This window comes from Bos indicus x Bos taurus, chromosome 7 (genome assembly GCF_003369695.1).
Source record: "Bos indicus x Bos taurus breed Angus x Brahman F1 hybrid chromosome 7, Bos_hybrid_MaternalHap_v2.0, whole genome shotgun sequence".
Lineage (NCBI taxonomy): Eukaryota > Metazoa > Chordata > Mammalia > Artiodactyla > Bovidae > Bos > Bos indicus x Bos taurus.
This window is the reverse complement of record NC_040082.1, coordinates 54,682,729-54,700,709: the sequence shown is the minus strand read 5'-3', so window position 1 is coordinate 54,700,709 and position 17,981 is coordinate 54,682,729.

The following is a 17,981-nucleotide window of genomic DNA, read 5'->3' as shown; positions in this document are numbered from 1 at the left end:
ATACCATTATATTGTTTTAAAAACTCAGATCATTAGGTATAGAAAGAACTTCAACAATTTTAAAAGGACAATGCAAAAAGACAGTCTTTAATATTATACTTAATAATGAAAACAAGCAAGGTGCCAGTAGTCCTTATTTCTATCCATGCTTTATTGCAGGCCTCACAAAACAGTAGGGCAAGGGGAAATTTTTATAAATATATATGAGAGAGTGAGGGAAGGAAAGAGGGAGGGAAGGAAGGAGGGAGAGAGAGAAAATAAATGTGTAGTTACAGAGAGATGATGTTGATCTTGGCTGAGTGTAGAGTTAGTGATGTAGAATTGACTCAGAGGCAGTTGTTGTTGTTCAGCTGCTCAGTCGTGTCCGACTCTTTGTGACCCCATGGACTGCAGCACACAAGGCTTCCCTGTCCTTCACCATCTCCTAGAGCTTGCTTAAACTCATGTCCACTGAGTCAGTGATGACATCCAACCATCTCATCCTTTCTGTCCCCTTCTCCTCCTGTCTTCTGTTAGTCATGTTAAAGGAGATAATGTACAGAGAAACAAAATGATAACCAAGGAGAAGACTTTGAAGAATTCCTTATAGTTGCAGAATTTTCCAAAATTAGAAAACTAGGAGTAATGCTTGTCTCTTCTTCTTGTATCAGTTCTATAATTATAATAGCGATGTCCTGACAATACCAATTAAATCTCCCTAGTTGGAATTCCCATCTTATTTTGCCCTGAACATTGTAACCACAGCCTTCAGTATTATTATATCCTCTCCTGGTTCACTAGTGGAATGAATCCTTATCCACTGTCTATTATGCAACAGTTAGAACTGGACATGGAACAACAGACGACTGGTTCCAAATAGGAAAAGGAGTTCGTCAAGGCTGTATATTGTCACCCTGTTTATTTAACTTATATGCAGAGTACATCATGAGAAACGCTGGACTAGAAGAAACACAAGCTGGAATCAAGATTGCCGGGAGAAATATCAATAACCTCAGCTATGCAGATGACACCACCCTTATGGCAGAAAGTGAAGAGGAACTCAAAAGCCTCTTGATGAAAGTGAAAGTGGAGAGTGAAAAAGTTGGCTTAAAGCTCAACATTCAGAAAACGAAGATCATGGCATCCGGTCCCACCACTTCATGGGAAATAGATGGGGAAACAGTGGAAACAGTGTCAGACTTTATTTTTCTGGGCTCCAAAATCACTACAGATGGTGACTGCAGCCATGAAATTAAAAGACGCTTACTCCTTGGAAGGAAGGTTATGACCAACCCAGATAACATATTCAAAAGCAGAGACATTACTTTGCCAACAAAGGTTTGTCTAGTCAAGGCTATGGTTTTTTCTGTGGTCATGTATGGATGTGAGAGTTGGACTGTGAAGAAGGCTGAGTGCCAAAGAATTGATGCTTTTGAACTGTGGTGTTGGAGAATCCCTTGGACTGGAAGGAGATCCAACCAGTCCATTCTGAAGGAGATCAGCCCTGGGTGTTCTTTGGAAGGAATGATGCTAAAGCTGAAACTCCAGTACTTCGGCCACCTCATGCAAAGAGTTGACTCATTGGAAAAGACTCTGATGCTGGGAGGGATTGGGGGCAGAAGGAGAAGGGGATGACAGAGGATGAGATGGCTGGATGGCATCACTGACTCGATGGACGTGAGTCTGAGTGAACTCCGGGAGTTGGTGATGGACAGGGAGGCCTGGCGTGCTGCGATTCATGGGGTCGCAAAGAGTCGGACACGACTGAGCGACTGATCTGATCTGTACTGATCTGATTATCTATAATTCATCCTGAGTACTGTTTCTAAAAAGCAAATATAATCATGCTGTTCTATTTTTAAAACTGTTAATAGTTTCCACTTCCCTTTAATAGGGACCAAACACCACACATTATCTTTAGAGCTCTTCAGAACTTGGTCTCATCCTCACAACCTATATCTCTTGCTACTTTTCTGTATGCCCTTCACTCTGACTTCTTAAATTCCTTGACAGTATCAGGCACTCTGAAGAATAGCCTGTAGGCTCCCTCCTCTGTCCATGGAATTCTCCAGGCAAGAATACTGAACTGGGTAGCCATTCCCTTTTCCAGAGGATCTTTCCAATCCAGGGACAGAACCAGGTCTCCATCTGAGCCACCAGGGAAGCCCTCTGAAGACCACTCTCCCTCAAATCCCACTGTTCAGTTTACTTCCCTAATTTATCCTTATAATTGAGTATCAGCTTAATGTTACTCCCTCTGGGACACCCTCAAGTATGGGGCAGGCTTTTCTACTGTGTCTGCTCTCATAATACTGTATACTCTTCTCTGAAGGTTCTTTTCATACCACAATTGATTGTTTCCTTGCTGTTTTCTCCATTTATTTTCTGTGTGGACAGGTATTGTCCTTTTTTGCTGAGCACTATGCTTGGCACCCCACTCGAGCACTCTTGCCTAGAAAATCCCATGGACGGAAGAGCCTGGTGGGCCGCAGTCCATGGGGTCGCTAAGAGTCAGACACTACTGAGCGACTTCACTTTCACTTTTCACACATTGGAGAAGGAAATGGTAACCCACTCCAGTGTTCTTGCCTGGAGAATCCCAGGGATGGGGGAGCCTAGTGGGCTGCCGTCTATGGGGTCACAGAGTCAGACACGACTGAAGCGACTTGGCAGCAGCATGCTTGGCACAGAGAATATACTAATTATGTAAATGTTATCTATTTTATACATAGTATCAATAATGTATATATGTCAATACTAATCTCCCAATTCATCCCAGTGCCCCACTTTTCCCCCTTGATGTCTGTATATTTATTCTCTACATCATATATTTGTGTCTTTATTTCTGCTTTGTCAATAAGATCATCTATTTTCTAGATTTTTCCTGATTTCCACTGAGCGACTGAACTGAACTGAATTGAGTATACAAGAAAATTAATAATCAAGAAGATATAAAGCCCTGGTAAGCACACACACACACAAAAATAGTAAAATGGGTGCTGTGAAAGAGAGTAACTCTAGTGGCAGTGACCATAGCAAATTTTTCTGAGAAAGGGACATGTACACTGCTGCCAAAAATATTAGAAGAGCCCTGACCTCAATATCTTGAATAAGTGTCTTTAAGACAAGGGCCTTATTGTGGGAACAGGCAATGAATGTTCAATGAGATGAAGGAATTGACAGTTAATAGGCAACTATCTACCAGTCCACATGCTAAGTTATTAACCTATGTTCTAAGTTATAGCGTATTCTTCATTTGACTAGAATACCTGAATTCCCAGTAAAACTGTTAACCTGTAAGATATGGAGTAATAATTAGTCTTTATAAGGAAGAATGTTTGTGTACCTAAGTATCAAATCTATCATGTCATGGTGATACGATAGATAGCTTAGCTCTCCTCAGCTAGACACATTAAAGCTGAATGAGGAAGTAGAAGTGAGCTCACTACATGGCTGTCTGCACATACAGTGGGTATAATTTAATAGTGATGCCTCAGTGCCTTTCAAAATGGCATCTCACTTACTCTAAAAAAAAATGAAATAGATAGCAAGCTGTCTTAGGCAGTACGTCAAGATACTTTATAGAGCCAAAGAAAGGCATAAAACAAAGCAAACCACTACCAAAAATTCACTGACATATAAAGAAATAGTCTGCTTTGAGCTGCATTTTCTCTGGTTCTCTGATTCAGTGTTCTTCTTTCCCAAATGTATATTCTTCTTGAGATGTTAAAACCCTGTGGAGAGGTGACGGCATTTTCAGCTCTGCACCATTTATTCCAGACTTCACGATCTTGCGTTATGTCTAATTTGTACTTTATATAGATACAGCAATTGTGAGTTTAACTTTGCAATAGTAGGTTAGAAAACTCCAGGTAGGATGAGAACTTGATTTTGGATCAATCACATTAGCTAAGTACTTGAACACGTAGGTGACTACAGTTAAAAATACTGATCTAAACATTGCCATATGTTTCCTGCAATATGATCAGAATACAAATTCTGTTTGATACATACTGATACTTCAGAGTTGGAACCAACCTAAAAACAGAATGATCAAATAAATATGGGGTTGAATTTAGACCAAGGGATGTTTTCAAATATACGGGTGTTCATAGGATTCAAAAATTGGCAAAAGTTGTAGATGAGGAGGTTTATTGAAAGTGACAGATGGGGTTTTAAACTATTGACAGGGATATAATAGCATGCTTAACATGATCACTTATTAAACATGTAGATAGATGATGTAGAAATGGATGAAAAGACCTCTGGTCTAATGAAGTAGATTGAATGAACATGGTTATGCTTGTTATTTCTCAAAAAAAATATCAGCAGAAAAAAATGACAGTGAAAAAAATAGAGATAAGATTATAAAGAAGAATGAAAGAGGAAGAGACCCCAGATGAGAGACAGCATAGCAAACAAAGGAGTAAAACAAGTGGAAGAATGGCAGTAGATGAGCAAAGCAAATGAAGCTGAAATTTAGGCCTAAGGCCAATTAGCAACTAACTAGCTGCCGTCTTTGGGGATGCACAGAGTCAGACAGGACTGAAGCAACTTAGCAGCAGCAGGAGGAACCTCAGAAACCTTCAGGATTCGGAAGTATTGTGTAGTTCTACAGGAAATGGAGAGAAGTAAGGCTGAATTGAGAGGATTATCTGGAAAACCTCTCACATGTTGTCTCACTCCCTGCAACCCATGTTAGAGCTTCCCTACCACCCACCATTCCTCTCACCCCTCTCCTCTCTCCTCTCACTACTATTTGCTCACTCTCAGATGCTAACAGTTTCACTAGATAGGGAAATTGAACCAGAGAAACTCTAGGCTTGTACCAGACTACATGATTATACCTTTCTATTACATTTAGCACTTGTACTTACTTATTGGTTTTCATGACTTTTGATCATAATGCTAAATAGATGACCCTTACATGTTTTTGTTTTTTTTTTTCTCATTGTATGGTTATGAAATGGACATAGGTTTGGGTGGACTCCAGGAGTTGGTGATGGGCAGGGAAGCCTGGCGTGTTGCGGTTCACGGGGTCGCAAAGAGTCAGACATGACTGAGCGATTGAACTGAGCTGAACTGATGGTTATGAATACAAATATTCTCAGGTTTTAAATATTAGTTTATACATTAATATTAGAGGCAGATTTAGTTTTACCTAAAGTGACTATTCATGAGAAACGCTGGACTGGAAGAAACACAAGCTGGAATCAAGATTGCCGGGAGAAATATCAATAACCTCAGATATTCAGATGACACCACCCTTATGGCAGAAAGTGAAGAGGAACTCAAAAGCCTCTTGATGAAAGTGAAAGTGGAGAGTGAAAAAGTTGGCTTAAAGCTCAACATTCAGAAAACGAAGATCATGGCATCCGGTCCCACCACTTCATGGGAAATAGATGGGGAAACAGTGGAAACAGTGTCAGACTTTATTTTTCTGGGCTCCAAAATCACTACAGATGGTGACTGCAGCCATGAAATTAAAAGACGCTTACTCCTTGGAAGGAAGGTTATGACCAACCTAGATAGCATATTCAAAAGCAGAGACATTACTTCGCCAACAAAGGTTTGTCTAGTCAAGGCTATGGTTTCTCCTGTGGTCATGTATGGATGTGAGAGTTGGACGGTGAAGAAGGCTGAGTGCCGAGGAATTGATGCTTTTGAACTGTGGTGTTGGAGAAGTCTCTTGAGAGTCCCTTGGACTGCAAGGAGATCCAACCAGTCCATTCTGAAGGAGATCAGCCCTGGGATTTCTTTGGAAGGAATGATGCTAAAGCTGAAACTACAGCTTTAGCTACAGTACTTCGGCCACCTCATGCGAAGAGTTGACTCATTGGAAAAGACTCTGATGCTGGGAGGGATTGGGGGCAGGAGGAGAAGGGGACGACAGAGGATGAGATGGCTGGATGGCATCACTGACTCGACGGACGTGAGTCTGAGTGAACTCCAGGAGTTGGTGATGGACAGGGAGGCCTGGTGTGCTGCGATTCATGGGGTCGCAAAGAGTCGGACACGACTGAGCGACTGATCTGATCTGATCTGATCTGAAAGTGGCTATTACAGATCTTGTCCCTTTTTTTCAGCATTCCCCAGTGTAAGCATTTACTTCCTGAAGTTGTCAGGAGTATTAAATGAGAAAGTATGAACAAGTCTAGGTAAAGTACACAGTAGATGCTACGTAACTACTTGTCTGCATTCTTCTTTCTTTCAAATCTTCTTCCTTCTTTCTCATAATTAACATTTTTTATGCATCAAATATCCATTCCTTCATTTTTATTGTGTTAGAGCCTTAATTTTCCTTTGGCTAGCTCTCTACTTAATTGCTAAGCTACCTGTGGCCAACGTGAATGGGGAGCTTGCCTGAAAGTGAAGTCAACAGAAAAGACAGCAATGCTGCAGTGCAACTTGACTGAGTTCAGACTATAGCATGGAGCATCTTGACTCAGCTGTGTCTGACCTTTTCAGTTACATTAGCCAATAAATCTCCCCCATTTTCTTTCCCAAGTGGTATTGAAGTGAATTTGCTATTTCCAAACATGACTGTATGACAATCACATTCATGTGTCCATTCCATTCGTTCAAGATGTGCTTCTCTGTTAAATCTTTTTACTCTTTATTTCTTTACACATCTTTTCACTATTATCCCCACTATTTGTTACTGAATTTTATATTATATTCATACATTATTCATTATTAAAAATATTTCTTAGAAACACACATTGTTTAATGCAACCAATAAAGATAAGAAAAATTACTCATTCTTTGACAAATCCTAGTTGTATGATTGGGGGGAAATTCATAGTCACTCTTAAATCCACTCTAATTAAATTTTTGCTTTGATCAATATAATGAAAATTCTCTTGTCAAGGTCACTGATGTCAGGCACATTGATATATTTGATTCCCAGTCCTCATCTACTTGATTTACCTGAATGATTTGATAAATGTGATGACCTCCATCTCATTGAAAGGCTTTTTTTTTTTTTCACTTGACATGTAGGACTCCACAGTCACCTGATTTTCTTCCTGCCTCACTGGCTGTTCCGTCTCAGTTTCTTTCATGGTAACTCTTCATCTTTTGGCTCTAAATGTTGGAGGGCTTTTCTACCTTTTCTACCTTCCTTTCCTAGTTTGGTGCTCCTTGGCTGAAAGTGTCTCCATAAAAACCTGGTGACCCTCAAATTTATTTTCTTCTCTAAACCGCTAGGCTTGGTTACCTGTTCATTTGATATCGCCCCTTGAAAATCTAGCAAGTTTCTCAAACTCAACCTATTCAAAACTGAACTCCTGATTTGTCCTACCAAAACTGTATCACCAAAATCTTCCCCATGTCAGATAATAGCAGCTCTTCCAATTAGCAGGCACAGATACTTGAGCTCATCCCACAGAAGCACACTCATGCTTCAGGGCCCTTGTACTTGCTGTCCTCTCTGCCTGGAATGCCATATCCTAAGATATCTGCATGCCTCACTTTTTTACATTTAAGTTTTAGTTTAAAAACCAGCATCTCAATATGGTCTCCCCTGACCATATTTAAAATGTGTGTCTCTAGAGATAGACAGCCCAGATTTAAATGATGGCTCTGCCCTCCTTCGCCAATTCTCACCAGTAAGTTATTCAACATATCTTTTATCCATTTCTTTGATATAAAGCTAGTAATTCTACTCATTTATAAAATGTATGAGTTCACATGTGTATAGTGTTTGGAATGTGACCATTATTATTATTGTTGTCGTGCACTTAAAGTTAACAAGAAAACGTTATTAGAAAAGGATGCACAGTTTCTAGCAACATACATACCACAGGGTCTAAACAGAAGGATATGTATTTTTTTAAAGCAAAAATTCTACCATGAGACCACCACACTAATTGTATCTGTTCACAGGTAAATTTTTGATCCATAGGATACCTATTCTATTTTTCTAATTCAGTGAGTTAGGAGTGCTCCATTAGCAAATGGATGAAATCAAAATTGTCTTATGATGTGATATGCAACAAAGGTGACAACAGGGTCCTTTTCATCTTCCTGAAATAGATGTTGTAATTAAGAACACTTCTGACATAAAAGTGAGCTACTCAAGACGTTCAGGTTATTTATTTACAGTGTAATTTTATATCTGTCCCGCAAGGTGACATGCTATGTTGCTTCTCACCTACATAGAAGCTGTATTTTTAAAACTCCAAAACAAACACTGGTAAAAGGAAGAAAATCACTGAATTTTATTTCAGATCCAAGCGATAGCTTAGACAGTTTCTCTTCACAAAGCTGATTAAATGAACTAGGTTATATTTTCTTTTATTTTCATTTGTGATGTTATATAGACAAGAGATGAGGGAATGGCAAAAATGTCAAAATAACTCTTAATTTCTATTTTATTCATTAAAAATCATTTAAACTGTTAATACACCCACTTGGAAAACCATGTGAGAAGTTCATCGTGGATATAAACTTAACTGTGAAAACTGTATTATGTGGTATACTATTTTATTATTTATTGACTATATGGAAAAAAAGTTAGGGGCAATATTTATGAAAAAGGGGACTTCACACCAGAGCAGAAGCCAATATTGTGATGTGAGTGTTGAACATAAGGGGAGATCAGAGCCCTGGGGCAAGAACAGGGGCTAATCCCAGTCACTATCCTAGATCATATATACTGTCCATCTATTTAACACAGTTTTATTTATTTTATATAGGATATGCATATGGTATCATGCTGAGGACAAATTAGTGGTTTCCCTAGGTTCTTTCTAAACCAGGAAGCCCATGTACTGCTACTAATTAACTTGTTTACCCAGGGCCTCTCCCCCACCCCCAGATTCTAAAACCTGTGTCTCCCTAGAATTGCCAGAGAATTATGTCCTCTACCTGCTGAATGGCGTAATCTGGGGGAAAACAGAATGCTCATATACCTAATGGCTTTATTATTTAAAATAGAGATGAAAAATGTCCTACATAAGAAAATAGCTTTTCCTAAAACCTTGTTTATACATGAGACCTTATTTTAGCCTTCTTTGTCCCTTAACATTTATTTCAATTTTGGGAACTGTGGAGGTCTTGCCATGACCATCAAGAGAGGAAGCAACAGAAGCAGAAGTGATCCAATTGCAATTTTGTCTTAAAATCAACCTATGAAGTGTATACTGCTGTGTCTCAATTTTGTCCTTGTGAAAATTTTAATTTAAAAATTCTCTCTGAGAGGTTGAACTGCTTTACACAGTTCCCAAGAGAAGTCCCCTCACCTATCTGGCCTTGGTTAGTGCTTTTGGATATAATGAGTTTTGATGTCTAGCGTTCATTCCTTCAGCTGTTTGATAAATACTGTTTGAATACCAACTTTGTGCAAGACACTGCTCAACAGAGAGAGGGAAGCTGGGACTGCGTTATAAGCAATAGCATGTAAGCCCACATTAGCTATTCTGCTTTTGGTGATATTACAATGTATGCGTGTGCTCATGTGTTTGTGCATATATATGTGTTCAAATAGGAAGACCCTATTTGACTCAGGTTAGATTTAAATCCCTTTTAATTGAAAACTGTGTTCATGGGTTTTATAACCCTAGAATGCAAGTTGCATGCCATAAATTCATTCATGTAACACATATTTACTGAGTATATCTCATGTACCAGAATTCTAGACACAGTTTGCAGCAATAAAGAAACAAATAAAATATCTAGGTTTTTTAATCTCACATAACACTTCATGTTAGCTTCTACTCCAAACAAATTTAACCAGTGATGTCAACTTAGAGTTTGCACATGTAAGATCCAGTGATAAACATTCACAAAGTAAGTAGCTGAAGAAAGCTCAGCCACGTTTTTTTTTTTTTTTTCTGGGTCACTTATTTGTTCCTCTATTTAATATATTATTTTAACATATTTTATGCCTGAGTATTATGCTAAGAACTGAGCAAAAATGAGATGCATAAAACACAGCCCTTTCCCTTAAGATGTTTACTATAGAGTTTGGGAAACAGATGCTCAAAGCACTCCATTATATAAATAATGCAAGTTTTTTAAACATAAAAAATTTCAACCCCATATGCAATGAGGTAAAATTGAAACTTAAAACTGCAGTAAGATATCATTTTTTATTTATCATATTTTATATTTTTTATTAATTTATTTTAATTGGAGGCTAATTACTTTACAATATTGTGCTAGTTTTTGCCATACATTGATGTGAATCAGCCATGGGTGTACATGTGTCCCCCATCCAAAACCCCCTCCCACCTCCCTCCCCATCCCTACCCTCTGGGTTGTCCCAGTGTACCAGCTTTGAGTGCCCTGTTTCATGCATCGACCTTGGACTGGTCATCTATTTCACATGGTAATATATATGTTTCAATGCTATTCTCTCAAATAGCCCCACCCTTGCCTTCTCCCACAGAGTCCAAAAGTCTGTTCTTTATTTCTGTATCTCTTTTGCTGTCTCGCATATAGGGTCATCGTTACCATCTTTCTAAATGCCATATATATGGGTTAATATACTGTATTGGTGTTTTTCTTTCTGACTGACTTACTCTGTATAATAGGCTCCAGTTTCATCCACCTCATTAGAACTGACTCATATGTATTCTTTTTAAGAGCTGAGTAATATTCCATTGTGTATATGTACCACAGCTTTCTTATCCATTCATCTGCTTGTGGATATCTAGGTTGTTTCCATGCCTAACTATTGTAAACAGTGCTGCAATGAACATTGGGGTACACATGTCTCTTTCAGCTCTGGTTTCCTCGGTGTGTATGCTCAGCAGTGGGATTGCCAGGTAGTATGGCAGTTCTATTTCCAGTTTTTTAAGGAATCTCCAAACTGTTCTCCATAGTGGCTGTACTAGTTTGCATTCCCACCAACAGGGTAAGAGGGTTCCCTTTTCTCCACACCCTCTCCAGCATTTAGTGTTTGTAGACTTTTTTGGTAGGCTGCAGTCCATGGGGTCGCTAAGAGTCAGACATGACTGAGCAACTTCACTTTCACTTTTCACTTTCATGCACTGGAGAAGGAGATGGCAGCCCCCTCCAGTGTTCTTGCCTGGAGAATCCTAGGGACAGCGGAGCCTGGTGGGCTCTGTCCATGGGGTCACACAGAGTCGGACACAACTGAAGTGACTTAGCAGCAGCAGCAGACTTTTTGATAGCAGCCATCCTGACCAGCTTGAGATGGTACCTCACTGTGGTTTTGACTTGCATTTCTCTAATAATGAGTAATGTTGAGCTTCTTTTCATGTGTTTGTTAGCCATCTGTATGTCTTCTTTGGAGAAATGTCTGTTTAGTTCTTTGGCCCATATTTTAATTGGGTCACTTATGTTTCTGGTATTGAGCTGCATGAGCTGCTTATATATTTTTGAGATTAATTCTTTTTTTTAATTTGGTTTTTTTTTTTTTGAAGCATAATTGCTTTACAGAATTTTGTTGTTTTTTCTGTCAAACCTCAACCTGAATCAGCCATAGGTATACATATGTCCCCTCCTTTTAGAACTTCCCTCCCACCTCCCTCCCCATCCCACCCTTCTAGGTTGATACAGAGCCCCTATTTGAGTTTCTTAGCCATACAGCAAATTCCCGTTGGTTATATATTTTGCATATGGTAATGTAGGTTTCCATGTTACTCCTTCCATACATCTCACCCTCTGCTTCCCTCTCCCATGTCCACAAGTCAATTCTCTATGTCTGTTTCTCCACTGCTGACCTGTAAGTAAATTCTTCAATACCATTTTTCTAGTTTCTGTATATATGTGTTAGAATATGATATTTATCTTTCTCTTTCTGACTTACTTCACTCTGTATAATAGGCTCTAGGTTCATCTACCTCATTAGAACTGACTCAAAGTTGTTCCTTTTTATGGCTGAGTAATAAGTGAAGAGTTGACTCATTGGAAAAGACTCTGATGCTGGGAGGGATTGGGGGCAGGAGGAAAAGGGGACGACAGAGGATGAGATGGCTGGATGGCATCACCGACTTGATAGACATGGGTTTGAGTAAACTCTGGGAGTTGGTGATGGACATGGAGGCCTGGCGTGCTGTGATTCATGGGGTCAAAAAGAGTTGGACACGACTGAGCAACTGAACTGAACTGAACTGAATATTCCTTTGTGTATATATACTGCTACTGCTGCTGCTAAGTCACTTCAGTCGTGTCTGACTCTGTGCAACCCCATAGATGGCAGCCCACCAGGCTCCCACATCCCTGGGATTCTCCAGGCAAGAACACTGGAGTGGGTTGCCATTTCCTTCTCCAATGCATGAAAGTGAAAAGTGAAAGTGAAGTCTCTCAGTCATGTCTGACTCTTAGTGACCCCATGGACTGCAGCCCACCAGGCTCCTCCATCCATGGGATTTTCCAGGCAAGAGTACTGTAATGGGTTGCCATTGCCTTCTCCAGTATATATACTCCAACTTCTTTATCCATTTTTCTGTTAATGGACATCTAGGTTGTTTCCATGTTCTAGCTATTGTAAATAGTGCTGCAATGAATGATGGGGTACATGTGTCTTTTTCAATTTTGGTTTCCTCAGGTTTTCTCCATACCATCTTCCATTGTGGCTGCATCAATTTACATTCCCATCAACAGTGTAAGAGTGTTGTCTTTTCCATGCTTGTGATGGGTCTGTTAAGAATTTTTTTTTTCTATTTCTTCCTGGTTCAGTTTTGGAAAGTTATACTTTTCTAAGAATTTGTCCATTTCTTCCAAGTTGTCCATTCCATTGTCATATAGTCACTGATAGTAGTCTCTTATGATCCTTTGTATTTCTGTGTTGCCTATTGGGATTTCTCCATTTTCATTTTTATTTCTGTTGATTTGATTCTTCTCCCTTTTTTCTTGATGAGTCTGGCTAATGGTTTGTCTATTTAATTTATCTTCTCAAAGAACCAACTTTTAGTTTTGTTGATTTTTGCTATAATCTCTTTTATTTCTTTTCTTTTTCATTTATTTATGCTCTAAATTTTATGATTTCTTTCCTTCTACTAACTCTGGGGTTCTTCATTTCTTCTTATTCTAGTTGCTTTAGGTGTAAAGTTAGGTTATTTATTTGATTTTTGTCTTGTTTCTTGAGGTAAACTTGTGTTGCTGAGTCTTCCCCTTAACACTGCTTTTACTGAATCCCATAGGTTTGGGGGTTGTTGTGTTTTCATTTTCTTTTGCTTCTATGCATATTTTAATTTCCTTTTATATTTCTTCCATGATTTTTTGGTTATTCAGAAGTGTGTTGTTTAGCCTTCATATGTTTGTATTTTTAATATTTTTTTCCTGTAGTTGACATCTAATCTTACTGCATTGTGATCAGAAAAGATGCTTGAAATGATTTCAATTGTTTTGAATTTACCAAGGTTAGATTTATGGCCCAGGATGTGATCTATCTCAGAGAATTCTGTGTACACTTGAGAAAAAGGTGAAATTCATTGTTTTGGGGTGAAATGTCTTATATATATCAATTAGGTCTAACTTGTCCATTGTATCATTTAATGTTTGTGTTTCCTTGCTAATTTTCTGTTTGGTTGATCTATCCATAGGCGTGAGTAGGGTATTAAAGTCCCCCAATATTATCATGTTACTGTTAATTTCCCCTTTCATACTTGTTAGCATTTACCTTATGTACTGAGGTGCTCCTAAGGTGGGTGCATATATATTTATAATTGTTACATCATCTTCTTGGATTGATCCTTTGATCATTATGTAGTGTCCTTCTTTGTCTCTTTTCATGGTCTTTATTTCAAAATCTATTTTATCTTATACGAGTATTGCTTCTCCTAGTTTCTTTTGGTCTCCATTTGCATGAGGTATCTTTTTCCAGCCCTTCACTTTCAGTCTGTGTGTGTCCGTTGGTTTGAGGTGGGTCTCTTGTAGACAGCATATATAGGGGCCTTATTTTTGTATCCATACAGCCAGTCTTTGTCTTTTGGTGGGACATTCAACCCATTTTACATTTAAGGTAATTATTGATAAGTATGATCCTGTTGCCATTTACATTGTTGTTTTGGGTTCGAGTTCATAAACCTTTTCTGTGTTTCCTGTTTAGAGAATATCCTTTAGCATTTGTTGAAGAGCTGGTTTGGTGGTGCTGAATTCTCTCCGCTTTGCTTGTCTGTAAAGCTTTTGATTTCTCCTCCATATTTGAATGAGATACTTGCTGGGTATAGTAATCTGGGTTGTAGGTTTTTCTGTTTCCTGACTTCAAGTGTGTCCTGCCATTCCCTTCTGATCTGAAGAGTTTCTATTGAAAGATCAGCTGTTATCCTTATCGGGATTCCTTTGTGTGTTATTTGTTGCTTTTCCCTTCCTGCTTTTAATATTTGCTCTTTGTGTTTGATCTTCATTAGTTTGGTTAATATGTGTCTTGGGTGGTTTTGCCTTGGGTTTATCTTGTTTGGGACTCTCTGGGTTTCTTGGGACTCTCTGGCTATTTCCTTTCCCGTTTTAGGGAAGTTTTCAACTATTATCTCCTCAAGTATTTTCTCACGACCTTCTGTTTTGTCTTCTTCTGGGACTCCTATGGTTTGAATGTTGTGCCATTTAACATTGCCCCAGAGGTCTCTGAGGTTGTCCTCATTTCTTTTAATTATTTTTTTCTTTTTTCTTCTCTGCTTCATTTATTTCCATCACTCTATCTTCCACCTCACTTATCCTATCTTCTGCTTCACTTATTCCACTGTTGATTCCCTCCAGAGTGCTTTTGATCTCATTTATTGCATCATGTGTTATTGATTGGCTCTATTTTTTCTAGGTCCTTGTTAAACATTTCTTGCATCTTCTCAATCCTTGTCTCTAGTCTATTTATCTGTAACTCTATTTTTTTTCAAGATTTTGGACCATCTGTACTATCATTATTCTGAATTCTTTTTCAAGTAGACTCCCTATCTCCTCCTCTTTTGTTTGGTTTGGTGGGCACTTATCATGTTCTTTTACCTGCTTAATATTTCTCTGTCTTTTCATTTTGTTTAGATTGCTGTCTTTGGGGTGCCCTTCCTGTGAGCTGGAAGTTTGTGGTTCCTCTTTATTGTGTAGCCTGCTCCCTGTGGGTGGGGTTGGACTAATGGCTTGTCAAGCTTTCCTGGTTAGGGGAACTTGCATCTATTTTCTGGTGGGTAGAGCTGGATCTCTTCTCTTTCGAGTACAATGAAGCATGCAGTAGTGAGTTTGGGGGTGTCTATGGGTTTGGCATGGCTTTGGGCAGCCTGTCTTTTAATGCTCAAGGCTGTGTTCTTGCTTTGTTGGAGAATTAGTGTGGTGTGTCTTGCTCTGGAACTTGTTGGCTCTTGCATGGAGCTTGGTTTCAGTGTAGGTATGGAGGCTTATGGGTGAGCTCTTGTCTGTTGATGTTCCCTGGAATCAGGGATTCTCTGATATTCTCAAGTTTTGTAGTTAAGCCTCCTGCCTCTGGCTTTCAGTCTTATTCTTATAATAGCCTCAAGACTTCTGCATCCATACAGCACAGATGATAAAGCATCTAGGTTAATGATGAAACAGTTCTCCATAGCAAGAGACACCCAGAGAGGTCTCTTCATGTAACAGGGTTACATGAAGAAGAGAAGAGGGAGGAGCGAGATAGAGGTAACCAGGAGGAGAAGAAGGGGAGTCAAAAGGGGAGAGAGCAATCAAGCCAGTAATCACACCCCTAAGTGACTGAAGATTGGATTCTTAAAGGTAAAAATTGATAACAAATACCAAAAAGCAAAGGTTAAAAATCTAAAGTAGAGGTTAGACTCTCAAAAAGAAATATTAAAAATACAAAACAAAATCAACCACAAAAATTATATAAAATATATATATGTGAAATTTGCTTTAAAAATAGGGTCTTTTTTGAAAGGTAATAGTAGGTTATAAAAATGAAAATTAAAGGAGTAATAAAGAACTTAAATTAAAAAGAATAAAAAATGATAATAGTAAAAATACATCTAGGAATTTCTCTGTAGCTGTTGTGGGCAGTTTGGGGTAAGTTCAGTTTCAGATAGTTCCTTGTTCCAGTTTGTACTTGTTCTCAGGATATAAAGGCCCCCTCCAATGCTTAGTCAATGTCTACTACAGGGTTTTAATCTGTTGCACCTGTCATTTCCAGAGCAGCTCCCTCTTTGTTTATTTTGGCTTCCTCTGTTTGCAAGTCTCTTCAGTGTCTAATTTCCAACCTTATACAAGGGGCCAAAGGTGATCACTTATTTAGGCTCACTTGTTCAGTTGTGGGGAAGGAGGGACACTACAAACAAATATTTCTGGCATGTGTGGGGGGTGCTCACAGTGTATGGAACGTACTGGGTTTGCCCCAGCTCAAGGCGGCATATACTTCCTGGATCTACACTGCTCAGGCTCCAGGGTGCTCTGCAGGGGCACTGTCCAAAGCAGACCCTGTGTTTTGTGCTCTTCCCAGGTCTAAGCTGCTCAGATTCTTGGGTATTCCGCAAGGGCACAGACTTGGCTGGGCATGCATTTTGTACCCTTCCCAGGTCTGAGCAGCTCAGGTGACCAGGTGTTTGGAAAGCACACTGTCCCAGGTGGGCAGTGCATCTTACTCACCTCCCTGGTCCCAGCCACTCAGTTTCCGGGGTGCACCACAAGAGCACCATCTCAGGTGTGACGTGTGTCTCCTCTGGGGAACTGATTTCAGGCTGTAACCCTCCTGGCAGATGACAACTCTCCAGGATCTCAGGAAGATGTGGTTAGCAACTGGGAGCCTGCTCACCATTTGATGAAGGATGCTGGTCTCTGGAGCTGAGACTGGAGTAGACCCTTGACTTTTGGCTCTGGCTGTTGCATGCCTGCCTCTCTGCTTCTGGCAGGGTGGGGGTAGGAGCCTGTACATAGCTGGCTATCTTTCCTTTGGTGTTCACTCAATCCTTTGTTCTGTGAGCAGACCAGGCTGAGTGTTAGAGTCTTTTGTGGTAAAGTTCTCCTTCTTTTTTCTCTCTGGTGATCGCACAGTTTGGGTTGCTACCTCTTGTTAGCTCCCTCAGATTGTCCTCAGGGCATTCAGGCCCGGTCCTTACCCTAAGCACCAATTATGCAGCCTGTGTCTCCCTGTCCAGCCCCTGCTCACTGGTGGCGAAGGCAAGCGTCTGGGCTACTTCTCCACTGGCAGTTGCATTTAGGCACATATTCTGTGGGGTTTTTGTTTTTGTTTTTGTTTTTTTTCCTGGTTATGTTGCCCTCTGAGATTCCAAAACTCCCCACAGACCCACCTGTAAGAGGGTTTCCTACTGTTTGGAAGCTTCTCTTTCATTACTCTCTCCCCAGAATGGGTCTCTGTCCCTAAATCTTTTGTCTCTTTTTGTCTTTTGTATTTTGTCCTACCTCCTTTTGAACAGGATGGGCTGCCTTTCTGGGTGCCTGGTGTGTCCTCTGCCAGCATTCAGAAGTTGTTTTGTGGAAGTTGCTCAGCCATCAAATGATATTTTGATGAATTTTAGGGGGAGAAAGTGGTCTCTCCAACCTATTCCTCCACGTGGAACCACCCCAAGATCTCATTTCTTAATTTTCATATTTACAAAGGTCCCAAAGTTCCAAAACACTCTGGGTGTGTTTTGAAGATGCTGGGTGGTAATACCCTCTCTTTCATCCATTGAAGCTCAGTCACATTTAACTCCAGTTTATGAATTCAAAATGTGCCTAAAAACCAAAATCTTCAGGCTTAGTAGCTTCAAAAGTCATGGTAAAAAAGTCAAGATCTCAACTAGACCTTAGTTGATAAATTGCTTATGTCTGAGTATTGAATTTTAAAATGCTTCCCCTTCTATCTTGTTGTTGTTATTCAGTTGCTGCGTTGTTTTTGACTCTTTGCAACCCCATGGACTGAAGAACGCCAGGCTTCCCTGTCCTCCACTATCTCCCAGAGTTTGCTCAAACTCATGTCCATTGAGTTGATGATTCATCATTTAATATGTTAGTGTGTTGGATTCATTTAATAATCTAGTTTTTTTGTTTTGCTTGCAGAATTCCTCCCTGTTTCATAAAAGAGATTAAAGCCACTGTATTTGTGAATGTTAATGTGGCTCTTTAATTAGTAATAT